Below are 12,923 nucleotides of genomic sequence, written 5' to 3'. Positions count from 1 at the left end.
TTATAATCCTCCTGATCTGTACTGTGTTTGGACTGCATAGTTTGCATAGAGCATAGAAAGTTGCTTGCACTTTTGACTTCATCTTAAGCTGGTGTGTAGATGACTTCCCTGTATCACTGAAGCATGCCCCAAGGTATTTGTAAATTGTTGTGGTTGCGATCGTCAGGGCTCCCAATCTCCACTTGATTAAGATCTTTTTTTCAAAGTAACTGAAAACCATCACTTAAGTCTTGTTTTGGCTGGCCTCTAGATAATTTTTTTCATTGTATATGTTTAAAGTGTTGAACCAAGAGAGGGACAAGGGGCCAGTTTAACGAGGTCCAGCATACATGCCCAGGTGTTACAAGATAGGTACAGAGTTCCTCTGTGTCATGAGTAGAAATATTTAGGCTTGATCCGGTCAAGGGGTCTCTGCACGACCCCTATCGTGTGATGAAAGGAGGGGGATTCCTCCTTGTGGAACTAGGGCTCTCACACACCCAGCAAGCTAGGTGTCATGCTTCATCATTTGAGCCTGCCCCTCGTCAGGTCGGCGCTGCAATGCCTGACGGGCACCCGGAACCGGGGCTCTTTATCGGGGATCTATTGTTCCTGCCGGTGGGTGCAGTGGGGGTAGTGGGGGTGAGGGGACTAGTGTGTGTAGATGTTGGAAAAATGTGTATTAAAATAGGTCAGTTACTCCTATCCAAGCTTTATTCTTAAGGTAAACTGCCTAATTAAAACGTGGAGAGTGGCCAAACCTAGTCGTTAGGTGTCTAATGGTAAGTACCCTGCTCTCAAATGATCAACATGTTTTGTGTCTTAATTTGTCAAAAAACTGATCATGACACTTCTTCAGGATCGACTTGATACTATCTACACTACAAGGTAAGTGGAGCCTACATACCCTATGTTTTCATAGTAGACCTGGATGTGGAAAAATAGGAGGAAATATTCAAAAGAACTCACATGAAATCAAGCATTTGTTTACAGGACGAGATCACACCGTTCCGTGATTGGGTGCTCATGACAAAGGTCTGTGCATTGACCGATTAAACACATGTGAAGAGTAAAATAGGTGATCAGACTGGTATATAATTGATAACATGCTCTAATCTGATCATTTGCTTAACAATTTGCTGCATAGATAAAACTCATTGGACATTGTCAAACATGACAGGTAAGGACTCACCTAGCTGTTCACAAACAGTATTTGCTACAGTGGTCAGCGGTAGAGAAGTGTGGCTCAATGGTTAGAGCGGCAGACCCTGATGCAGTTGTCTGGCCGGGACCAGGGTTCAATTCCCGCCTCGTCGGGTCTCGGGCTCAATTTCCTCAGACCTGATAATTCTCGCCTCGGTGCCTATTCTAATCATGAGTTCCACTCTTTACCTCTGGGCAATAGCTTGCTTAATCTCTACAACGGCCCCAACAACGCTGAGGATGCCTGACTTCACCTTGGGGGTTCCCAGGAGTGGCTCATCTCAGGGAAAGGCCAGGAAGGGTTCCTTGGCGGTATTTGTACAAGCCCCGAGATGCCTATGGGTAGTCGTGCGCTATACAAGTGCGTAATCATTTCATCATCATTTCATTTGTTAGTTTAAAATGGGACCCAAATGGGTGCTAATGGAGGAAAAAGGATGAGAAGGAATAGAGCTCTGCTCAAATTATCATGGTCGATATTGCCTGTTCGCAGTATATCATGCCCTTTAAAAGTGGTTCAAAAGGAGTTCAAAAGTCGGTGGCCTCGGCCACCTACAACCATCTCGAAAGCCCCAGTCCGCGGCTTGCATCCAAACCCCCCTCCCGATATGCTACAGTCCCCCAATCCAGCTGTGGCTAGAGTGAGTAACGTCAACACACCAGGGCAAGGACAGACATTCCCCCACAACCCGGCGCTTCCGGAATAATTTGCCCGGTAGTGTGAAGTTAACAGCGGCCTGGGTCCGTACTTGTAGAACTCACCTCTGAGAATGGTACGGGTTGAAGCGCTTCACTCACCAGTGAGAAGTACGCACAAAGCCGTCTGACCTACCCGACTGCCGACACCGGGAATCCCCTCCTTTCATCACACGATAGGGGTCTGTGCAGAGACCCCTTGACCGGATCAAGCCTAAATATTTCTACTCATGACACAGAGGAACTCCGTACCTATCTTGTAACATATGTTTAACCCCTTGTGTAGTCTTTTTTGGTATGATGGAATATTTCGAAATCGTCCTGTTGTGCAGAAAATACACCTTTTGCAGCCCGATTTTTGGGCTTTTTAAAGGGCCTTGCCAGATCAGCCATGCATAAGTTAAATAGCATGGAGGCTAAAATGCATCCCTGTTTTAGTCTAGAGTTTTTGGGAGACCGTATCTCCAGCCAGTTACCAGGTTCTACTGCATAGTATGGATGGTGGCATTTAATAGATTGTCCGAAATCTTCAATTGTTTCAGCTTGTCTCATTGCTTTCTATGGGAGGCCCAATTGAATGCAGCCAGAAAATCCACAAAGCATGCGCACGTGTTTGATAGCTGTGCTATGCAGGATAGAGCTACAATGTTCGGTAGAAGGGTAATATCTCGTTTCGTCAATCCATCTAGTTAATTTCAGTAAAGTACTGTCTTATCCTTTTCTTTCTATGTCCAACAAAGCTATTAATCTGTCAATTTTAGGGACCAAGTTGTCTCCTTTCTTAAACATTAGCTGTAAGAAGGACCCTGGCCATGAGTCTGGGACATCTGCTTGTAGAGCGTAGATGTAATTTCCATAAACATACTGCCTGAGACGCCAGTGGTTCCTGGTGCTCCATCAATTCTTATTTTATTTACGCTTTTTAACTGCCAATTTATCATGCGCTCTACACTCTTCACCCATAAAAAAAACTTGCCATCACTGTCTGCTCTGTCATTTGTTTGTTTGCACTTATTACCTTGCTGTGTTTCTGCCGGATTAACTATATATATGTTTGCTACCTGAGTTAGTTATGCCTCTGTGCCTGTCGATTTTATCATAGTCCCAAATTGCTTTTGTTTGTTACTCCTGGAGAGCTCGTAGACTTTGATCCATTCTTCCTCAATGTTCTTTAATTTCTGCTTCCAGATGACGCATGTAATAATACAATCTTTATTTGGATATAAAAATAACATCCTTAAAAGAGACACCAACAACAATACACAATGTAAAAGAGAAACTTAAAAACTAGCAGCACATAAGCAGCGACAGGTAGGTACTGGTCCGAAACATTATACAACTCCCCTTTGTAAGCAATCCAAATAGTATTAAACTAACTTTAGTAGGGAAGAAAGTTGTTGTACCAGTGATTGGCAGTAATGAGCTTGTGAACCAACAACTGCTAACAAATAATTACAAATATTAAAAATGAATACGAATAAAAATAGCAGCAACAGTTCAATAGCAACAGGTTGTGGGAAAATGCAATAGTAAAAAGGGTTTTTAACAGTTTAAAAATCTTGCAATTTGATTTAGGTTATCGACAGGAGGCGGTATACATGGCGAATGTAGGTTGTGAGGCCTATGTTTAAGGCTGTGTTTTCTGGGCTTAGGGCCGCGATAATTGCTTGCCTGCAAGTCCGAATTCCAAGCCTGTTCCACTCCGCTTTCAATTTGAGTCTGCGCAGTGACGTAAATGCTGGGCAGAGACAGATCACATGCTCCATTGTTTCAACCGTTCTTCCGCACCCTCTGCACCACAGTACGTCGGACGTACGGCGCCAGCCTGGCAGATCTTTTAAAAATTGCCAGTCACCTAGTCTGATGGCCAGAAAACTAAGTTTTAGGTGCAGAGAATACGTGCATGCCAGATAGGATGCGGGGCCTATACGCCCGTACGAGTTCATAATAGCCCAGGCGTGTCTACGTGTGGCAAGGAGATTTTTATCAGTAATGAGAGAACTCATTCTAACACTTTTCTTGACAGTGCTTTTGAATACTGACACGCTGGGGTTAAGGTCCCATAGGTTGCCCGCAGAAAGTTCTAGAATGGAATCTTTAAAAAGGCGACCATACGAGCCCCCTGGGTTTTTCTCGATGATATCTAGCCAAACTAGTGACTCCAGTGAGCCTGCATCTGCTTGTCTCAGTTTATGGCAAAAATTTAAAAACGTGCCAGTGCTAGAGACTTCATAGTTTAATAAGCCAAGTTCTAGCCTAATCTGAGCGGCAGAGGCACTTTTGGGCAAGCGGAGGACCTTTTTGTAGATTTTAGTGACATGTTGGTTTATAATCTTATTTAGTTTACCCTTAAAGGTTTCAATGCCGTATGCCAGTGTCGGGCCAATTTTTGCTCTCATTACCTCAAGTAAAGGTGTTAGGCTTGGGCCGGCCAGTTTTTTTGAGAGCTTTGAGAGGGTCACCTGTAGGGTCACAGCTTTAACTGATATCTCCTTACGTTGTTTAGCAAGGTTGCCCCTTGAGTCGAGGTTAACCCCTAAGTATTTATAAGTGCTTCCTACTGCAATACTCATGTTGTGGTACATCCATCCTCCCCCTGCTTTTCTTTTTTTACCGAAGGTAACCACTTGTGTTTTCTTTAGGTTAACCTCTAGTTGATTTGCAGTAGTGTAATTGTATAATTTAGCTAAAAGCCTTTGTAACCCCACTCGTGTGAGACTAAAGAGCACTAGATCGTCAGCATAGAGCAGGTTGCTTATGGGAGCTCCACCCATCTTTGGTGGGTGACTGTTGGTTTCTTCCAAGGGTGTTGGCAAATCAGCTATAAACAGATTAAAGAGAAGCGGGGCCAGCACACAACCCTGCTTGACACCCCTGGTTGTCATGATTTTCCGGGAGAGATGTGTGCCGGACCCCAGCTTCACCTGAACCCATGTGTCAGAGTGTAACTGGATAATTGCCTCCAGGAGTTTTTGTGGGATTCCCCATTTCTTTAACTTTTCCCATAGTGCTGCCCTGGGGACTCGGTCGAAGACGGCTTTAAATGACGTATTTGCAGTCCAGGTGAAGCTCTTCCCACCTTTTCTGAGTCTATGCCTGCTTTATGATGGATCCTTTTTGCACTCCTTAATTTGTGAGTATGATCTCTTAGGCTTTCATTGTACTTTGCTCTGGTTTCGGGTCCCTTTACTATGTTCTCCTCCTTTCTCCCCTGATGAGGGTGGCGCATAATTTCTTTAGGCGGCCAAAGCGGTACAAAAGGGGGTGGTGATGGACGGAGCATCTAAACCAATCAAACACTCACACCCAGTCAAAAGATCTGGGTTTGATCCATCACCGTTCTTTAGCCTACTCTGCCACCCCAGTTCAGACATGGCTATATGCAAATCAGTCTAACCCTGTGCCTCATTGGAACAGTCCAGCCCGAACTGCCAAGCCATGCCATCCCTGGACCGGAAACAAGCTTCCGAGGACCGGTTTCTGGCATTACAGCCGTCTTCAGCCCGGCTTGCTTGAATCCAGTGGCAAAGTGAGCAAGGGACTCACAGCTGAGCATACCCTGCAACACTTATGGCGGCCAAAGCGGTACAAAAGGGGGTGGTGATGGACGGAGCATCTAAACCAATCAAACACTCACATCCAGTCAAAAGATCTGGGTTTGATCCATCACCGTTCTTTAGCCCACTCTGCCACCCCAGTTCAGACATGGCTATATGCAAATCAGTCTAACCCTGTGCCTCATGGGAACAGTCCAGCCCGAACTGCCAAGCCATGCCATCCCTGGACCGGAAACAAGCTTCCGTTCCTGTGCAGTCATGGCCCAGCCTGTGGACATTCCGCAGCATAGTCGAATTGCTGTGCGCAATCATTTGCAAACTTACAATGTACCCGTTGATGGCTTGGCTGTGATTTTGGTGGTGACATTTCTGGCTGTGGACGCAAATTCTAACGTGTTCCACACTTACACTCCCTCGCCTGTGCCGGCTGAATATACTCCGTACAGGGCACTGGAAATACCTATTGATCATTGGCAGCATAGCGTTTGGTTTGGTGGCGCCCTACCCCATTTTTTAACCGCTACGAGTTTAGGTCCTTTGTCCATTCCAGGCGCAAATTGGCCTGTTCTGGCAGGATTTACTCCTCATCCTCAACACGGCAATTGTTCCTTGGCGGAGGTTCGTAGACTACATGTGGTTTCGATTGCCGTGATTCGTGCGTTAGTGCAATACATAGGTCGTCATCTTACGGGTGGGCCCCCGGGGGGTCCGGCTCTTCCAGTGGGACAGGGCGGTTTGAAGCTCAGTCCTGTGATGGTCAATGCAGTGATGGGTAAGCGTCCCCAGGAAAAGGATGATTTTCCTTTCTGGCTTGCCGAGAAATTTGACCAGCTGGAAGCAGTATTTCCTAATACAACTCCCGGTGATAAACATAGAATCTTAACGATTAGTTTACCGAAGGATTTGGCCCCCGAACTCGTTGACTGTGAGACCTGGGGAAAAACATTTGTGGCGGTCTATGCGAGGTGTTACGGCACTCCGTCTATGGCTGTCCTGCCTACGATTATTAAACGTGTTCAGGATGATCACGGACCGGAGGCAGTGGTTGAATTGGGTATGCGCCTGTGTGGCTCCTTTGATATAGTTTGCGATCTCATTCTTGCTAATGTCAAGGGGGATGCAGTGAACTTTCAGGTAGCTAATGCTTTGGATGCGGTTCCCGATGCTGATAAACCCAGGCAGTTAGCGAGGATTATTGTGGCTGCTTATAGAAAAGTGGGTCGCAATAGCAAGGTTCTAAAGCCTTTTTCTGTAAAAGAGAAAAAGCAACCCCAAGGGCAGACTTCAGAAACAGAAGTTCAGCCCCAGTCCAAAAAACAAAATTGGCCTAAAAAACAGAAACAGGGTAAGCAACAGCATCAACAACAGAAACAGGAGTCTCACCCTGCGTCTCCGATGCCTGCGCAAACGGAACGTGTTTATGACTTGCGTGATCGCGCGACGATTAAATCACCTGATCGATTTCAGGTTTCTGATCAACGCTCTCCTCGTTCCTTTCAGGACTCATCCGCCCCGAAGACCGTTGGTGGAGGAGGCGGAAGGGGTCGGGGTGGTCAGCAAGGACGTGACCAGCCCCGCCAGACAGACGGCACAGGACAGCTGGACGGCTCAACGCCGAAGAGACCACAGTTTGCCAAAAAGAAAGTCGCGGCTTTAACAGCGTATCGATATGCCACAGATAGTGAGAACGCGGCTTCAGAATCTGACATGGACTCTGACTTTGCTGGACAGCGCAGCGGAGATTACCATTGTGAGAGAGGCCCTGCGTCCACTACTGAAGGTGACAGCGACTGATATTTATGTTGTGATAGAAACAGCCGATCCAAGAGTTGCTCCCCCTGATAGACTTTATAAAATTGTCCTGTATTAGAAGGTGACATACAACGTACCATCAAAGGGGTATTTTGGGAAAAACTTTCGTCTACATATGACATTTTGCTTTCGGAGGCTGACTGGCCCCCACCTTTTGTGCTCACAGCGCCGCGAGGAGTGGAGGTAATCATCCCGAGTTTCACGAACACTGTCTCGAAGGAGCATGCGCAACATTTTGCAGGAGAGTGGGCTAGGGCTCTAGCACTGGCTCTGTACCGCAACCAATGTGGTTGGGATAAATTGTCCCCATGCCACGAGATTCCTTTATGGTCTCAGCCGCAGCCTCAACCTCAATATCCCATACGGTGTGAAGCCAAAGCTTCCGTTGCGGCAATCCTTGAACAATTGGAATATCAAGGAGTTATTGAAACATGTGTGTCACCGATGAATAACCCTCTTTTTACTGTGACCAAGCCAGATGGGTCATATCGTTTGGTATTGGATTACCGGCATTTAAACTCGCATTGCCGCAACTGTGCAGTACAGAATACTCACGGCTCTGCCCTAGTGGATACTCTTGTGCGTAATCGTTTTAAGACCACGCTTGACATTTCCAACGGTTTTTATGCCCACAGATTGGATAGCTTTAGCTCCCAATGGACCAGCTTTACTTGCGCCGGGGTCCAAAAACAATTTCGGCGTCTCCCAATGGGCTATAAGAATAGTCCTGGTATATTTACCGCCCGCATAGTCTCTCTTTTGGAGAGGATCGACCCAGATGCTTGCTCGTATGTGGATGACTTATATCTCACGGACGATGAAATTTTGGAGCATCTGTGTCGAGTGAACTCCATAATTTGTACCTTTGCAGACATGGGTTACAAATTTAACTTTGCAAAATCGCACATTGCGGAGTACACAGTGTTGTTCCTGGGCTATGAGCTCAACAATGAAGGTAAAGGTTTGGCTCCTCACTTCTTGGAGAAATGTGCACAGTTGCACGCTCCTACAACACTGAAAAAATTACAGTCTTTACTGGGCTTTTTAAATTTCGGGAGGACATACATTCCGGAATATGCCCAGCGTATCAAGCCTTTGTATGCTTTGATACAACCACCTTTTTCAAAGTCATGCTGGCTGCCTGAGCACTCAGCCATCTTGCAATCCTTGCAGGCTGATCTGCTCGCTTCTAAATTCTTACTGACTCATGATAACCACACTAACCTGGTAATAAGAATCATTCCTGGGATGGTGGGTTTCACATACCTCACTTTTAATGAAGGAGACACAGTATATATTGCTTACAAGTCACACTTGTACACTTCGGCTGAAATGCGGTTTTCCACTGTGGATAAAGTTTTAACGGCTGTGCAGATGGCGATTCTTAAGGAACGTGCTCTGTCACAGGGAAAACGCATGTTGGTTGTTACACCCTGTCCTCATTTAGAAGCAGTCACGAAAGCCAGTGTACCAAATTCTAAAGCTTTGCACCCTCGATGGATTCAATGGGCTGCTTCCTTGACGTCCACGGATGTCACGTTTATTTTTGACGCCTCATTACGGTCGCAGGAGTACTTGCAGTATGAATTCGTTCACCCTGCTCCTCTAGCTATGCGACCTTTGGAGGACTTCCATTGCATCATATACACTGATGGTTCGGCGCAGGTTGCGCATGGCTCTAAACATGCCTACATTTCCACATGCGCCATTGTGGTCGGTGCCATGGTGAAAGATGAGTTCAAGTCCAGAGTAGTTCTCACGCAGACTCTAGGGGACTGCACCGCACAATTGGCGGAGCTTCGTGCTCTCTTACTAGCGTTGGAGTACGCTGATCCTAGTGTGACTTCTCTTATTGTGAGTGATTCTTACTACTGTGTCCAGTCTTACAATGAGAACTTGTTCTTTTGGATTCAGAATGATTTTCGTGATTCCAAGGGTAGCACAATAAAACATAAGATGATCTGGGTTCGAGTGGCTGAGCTTAAGGCTCAGTTGCCACTCGTGTTTGTTATTCATACTCTCGACCATCAGCGTGTAGGAGTCCACGCTGTTGGTAACTCGCTTGCTGATGAAGCGGCGAAATCAGCGGTGTCTACATATTTAGTTGCAGCAGTTACACGGTCCAAAAGTAAGATTGATGATGACATCTTGGCGGCTGTTGCTGCCACTGAGAAGGGAGGTAAACATCCTACGGGGTTCCCTTCGAAGTACACGTACCACTTAAGTCCCGAAAAGGTTCCTTTTGTGAAAATTCCTGAAGTTGGGGAACGTTTGATTCCCAACTCGGATCGCAGGGCTGCGTTGATTACAGCGGCGCATGAAGATGTGGCGTCTGCGCATGCGGGCGTCTCGGCCACTGTAGCTCAATTACAACAACGTTTCTGGTGGCGGGGACTGTACAAACAGACGCGAGACTATGTCCTTCAATGTGACATTTGCCAGCAGATTAAACCTTCGACTGCTGCGCGTCCGCCACAGACACAGTTGTACATATCTAATAAACCGCTAGGTTGTGTTTATTTAGATCACTGCGGTCCTTTTTCATCTGATACTGCGTATAAGTACATCTTAGTAGCAGTTGATTCATGCACACGCTTTGTGTGGGTATGGCCACATCGCAGCGCTGATTCACGGACTGTCATTAGAGATTTGCGTGTATAGGGATTTTTGCCTGTGGTACCTTCCATTCGGATCAGGGTCCGGCTTTCGCCTCTAAGGCGTATAAGGATGCCATGACTTCGATGTGGGTCCAAGTCAAGTTTTCGTCTCCCTACAGACCTGAGGGTAATAGTGTAGTGGAGCGGATGAACCGTGACTTAAAGCAATCATTGACAGCTCGAGTTATAGGCACTGGCAGAAACTGGCTAGCCCACCTCAATGGCGTGCAGCGTGCTCTTAATAATCTCCCTAGAAGGTCTCTGGGTGGGGGGACCCCATACGAAATGCTCTTTGGCATCAAGATGTACGTCCCTGACCTTGATGGTCTAGACTGCGTGGCTCGCGCCACAACCTTTGACGTAGATGAACATTGCAATGTTTTACAGGATCTACAAAAGACCAGAGACAGTCTTGCAAAGGAACATTTGCCCTCCACATCGGATGATGCGTTGCGGATCCTGGTAGTTGGCTGGCTACCCCAAGTTGGAGAACTGGTTCGACAGAAGATCGATAACAAGAAAGAATTTGGACCTTCCTATCGAGCTCCGGTTCCGGTCCTTGGAGTGAAGGGCACAAGAACAGTCATTTTACCACCGCTTCCAGGTCGTAAGGAAAACAGGTTTATCTCAATTGACAATGTCAAGATACACAGAGTGGCCGATTCTTCTTAGTATGACTCCGGCAGTTTCCTGTACGTCCATTGTGAGAAATTCTATTTTGGCCACTGCTTCTAATCCTGAACCAGAAGTGGTCATCCAGTTGCCTACAATTTCCAGTCCTTTATTAAGTGCTTTGCCTGGTACAGACTATGATGAAATTGACTACACTTACCCCACTGACTTATCTATGCTAGATCTGCAGACATGTTTGGCCACAGAATCCAGATTTTCATTTGACTCTGTTTCCAATGCCTCGAAGAAACCCTCACGGTTTGCAGTTTATGCCAGTTTATTTAAAAAACATTTTTTGATTCTCCCTTGGACATATATTTGGCTGGTGCTTTTTTCAATTTATCTTTTTGTGTCAATTGGTTTTGTGTTTCATGTTTTCCGAATTGTCAATGGACACTATGTCGAGGAAAGAACATGCATTCAACATCTCAATGGAACTTTGGCCCCCCTGTCCTCATCGCATTCTGCACACAGACTGAAAAGAGACTTGACATTTGTTAACATCACTGCTTGGCCTGTCCTTGATGGGATTGTGTGGGATGCCGTTAGATTTCAAATTCATGGCCCTACATAGGTTGTTAATGTCCCTAATGTTCTTAGAGTCAACATGGGGGATGTAGTGAAACAAAACATACGTTCTGATGATTGGGATGTTCAGGCCGTAGAGACTTTGTTTTCTGATTTGAAATACTATGCTGCCTTTGATGCTGAAGATTTGTACTTAGAATCTGCTAATTATGGTGATTTGTTTTGCTTTCAACATTTTGGCAATTACTTCTTACATAAAACTACTTCTAGAAGGAGTACTGTAAATTATACACAATGGGAGCATTGCCCGGCTCCTAAACAAGGCAGTTCAAGTACTTTTTTGAAAAAGTACACTTATTTTACTGACTTTAATCAGTCCAATCCCGAGTCCTTTTATTTTAGAATGACACAGAAGCCAATGTCCAAGGTTAGACTTACCGATACCAAATTATTGTACTCGAAGTCCTTTCTTGATCAGCTGGCTGTTGGCGGCTACGAATTGTGGAAGGAAACTATTGACCTTAAATCTGTTTGGGGATCTAAATACTGGCAGGTACAAGGCACTGAGGCTTTGCACCGTGCTTGTCTCATCCCGAATCATATGTTGTTTTTTAATTCCTCTATTTCACAGACAACATGCTTTGGATTGGCTGCTTCTAAAAAATTAAACACTCCTACCATCCCTGAGTTAGAAGAATATTCTGGCTGGAATAATTTTACTCTGTTTTCCATTAGGGACTTGCAGTCCCTTTTGCTAAATTCATCCTTTAACATATCCAGTATGGATCCAAAAGGTTGGCTGATGTGGCACAGAAGTGCTGATTCTTGCCAGCACCGTTTTGTGGGATTATCTGAAGGCTTTAAACAAGTCAGACCTGATCCACGTTTTGATACTGACCATTCTGTCACGACTTATTCAGTGGGCAAATTATGTCAAAATTGGCTAAAACATTCTACATTAGCTGCGGTTAAACTACATCTCTCCAAGCTGAATGAAGATGTAGATTTAAATGATTTCATAAAAGGCCCGGCTAGTGGTAGATCTAAAAGATGGATATATGCTATTTACAATGAAATCTGGAAGACATCACAGATTGAGGCGGCGACTCGCCTTAGAGCTATTGATCAAGCTAACCTTGAAAAAGTGCTTGCAGTGGTAGATAATAGTATAAACATGCTTTCTTCCCGCATTTACACATTAGATAATATTGTGTCCTCTGTAGTGGATATTGTACAGGATGAAGTGTCTGTGTTGTACCATGGTCAAAATCAATTGCGTTCTATCATGCAATTTGCGTGGACCCCGCAGACGTTGAAATCTGGCAAGGTGCCATGAACCTACATGAATGTCTCCTCTCTCTTTGCCCCATTTAATTTAACTGACAAGCAGCGCTTGCTTTCCATGCACGATGCGTCTTTTTCAATGTTACATATTGAAAGGTTAGAGTCCTTGCCTTTCTCTGTGGCAGAAGCCACTGCTGCAACGTGGCTTATCCACGGTTTAATAACATTGCCATTTGCATTATATAAATTTACAAATTGTATGCGGTATGTTGCTATAGGTCGATATGAACCATTAGGTAATGCATTTCTTCATGAAGTCTGGTCCCTCCCATTTACTTATAGATGTTTAAAAGACGGACAAGAAGTTTATCTGAATGGGGAGGAGTGTACAGAGACACCAGATAACTCCTTAATGTGTAGACACATTCAATTGCACGGTTCTAGCAACCAGGACCGCCCTAATCTGGCCTGTGTTTTGAAAGGCACACCACTTCCCGCAATCATTCCCTCGACTCAAAGTATGATGCGATAATAA

Source organism: Lissotriton helveticus, chromosome 4_1, assembly GCF_964261635.1.
Source record: "Lissotriton helveticus chromosome 4_1, aLisHel1.1, whole genome shotgun sequence".
NCBI lineage: Eukaryota > Metazoa > Chordata > Amphibia > Caudata > Salamandridae > Lissotriton > Lissotriton helveticus.
Note: the sequence above shows the minus strand (reverse complement) of the source record.